The following is a 1,199-nucleotide window of genomic DNA, read 5'->3' on the forward strand; positions in this document are numbered from 1 at the left end:
TTCAATCGTCCGTCAGTCTGACTGTCAGTAAAGCTGCTCATTCCAAAGTGTAACTTCGAATGGAGAAGAACGAGCAAGAGACTCCATTCAAGTTCAAGTGGAGACCATGGACTGGATGATGTAGTGTAGATAGTTCTCTCGCTAGGTGGACCATCAACATTATCAGAGTCTAGGGGAGACAATGGGTGCAAATGGCGAGTTGTTGTTCGATGTTGCCCATCTGCCGCCAGACTAAAGGCAGCCTTTAATTATGGAATAGATGGCATAGGAGCAGATGGTAAGCAATCAGCGCCTTTAGTGATCAGCCTTTATCCAGAAGTGGACGTCTTTCAACTAATGATGATGAGAAAATTAAATTGTCAATAAAAAAAGAACAAACTTCAACTACTTCAGACGTATATTGGTCAGCATGCGTTGTATTACAGTAAGTCTATTTATTGCAACTCTTTTTCTGCATATCAGTGGAAGCTATTCTCCATTGTGTATTGTTGGCGGGAGCGATGCCGGTGAAAAAGAGCTGCTGTGTGCCACAACGATAATAATAATGAGGCCATGTTATTTTTCTAAAGAGAAACTAAGATTAAGGATTCAAGAAGATACTATTTTGGCACCAAATTGGACGTTGACGGCTGCCCATTGTATCCGATTATAGATTCTGAAATAAAAGGAATAAAGGTCAGAGAATAATTGACTATATAATATTAAAACTAAGCCTTGTTAAGAAAATAAACAAATAGAAATTTCGTTACCTATAATTTTAATATTAGCATCTTCTAGGTGGTTACAGTGACGGATCGCCTGATGGTAAGCGGTTAGCGTCGCCCATGGAAGCCTGCAATAGAAATTCGTCGCCTAATTAGTTTTTTTAGCGTTGATCATTGTGCATTTGGCCACCAACCCGCTTACAAGAGAAAATACACAAAACGTCACCTGTTTCTGAAGTTGGACTAATAATATCAATATCATTGAATGGATTCGCCAACAAATAATATAATCAATGTGGATGTACCTGGTACTTGAAGATCCTGACGAAGACGAGATGACCAGCTCTTGACATGTACTGTTTCATAGTACCGGTGTTATCAGGACACGGTTAGTAGTCCACACTGGTACAATCCACATCAAGAGCTGGTCACACTCAGGTCTTGCATTGATGTGATTCTCTCTGCCACTGATGGAAAACGAATTGAAGTTTCGTA

At 39.9% G+C, this 1,199-nt stretch overlaps 1 long non-coding RNA gene across 1 annotated transcript; it reads right to left on the reverse strand.

Annotated features, from left to right (window-relative positions):
- Positions 1 to 379: 379 nt before the first annotated feature.
- On the reverse strand, positions 380 to 1,199 carry LOC126910831 (uncharacterized). Its single transcript, XR_007705399.1, has 3 exons — positions 1,010 to 1,199; positions 750 to 832; positions 380 to 655 (listed from the first exon to the last, which is right to left on the reverse strand). It is a non-coding gene; the product is annotated as an uncharacterized LOC126910831 (long non-coding RNA).

The sequence above is a fragment of the Spodoptera frugiperda genome, chromosome 7 (assembly GCF_023101765.2).
Source record: "Spodoptera frugiperda isolate SF20-4 chromosome 7, AGI-APGP_CSIRO_Sfru_2.0, whole genome shotgun sequence".
Classification (NCBI taxonomy): domain Eukaryota; kingdom Metazoa; phylum Arthropoda; class Insecta; order Lepidoptera; family Noctuidae; genus Spodoptera; species Spodoptera frugiperda.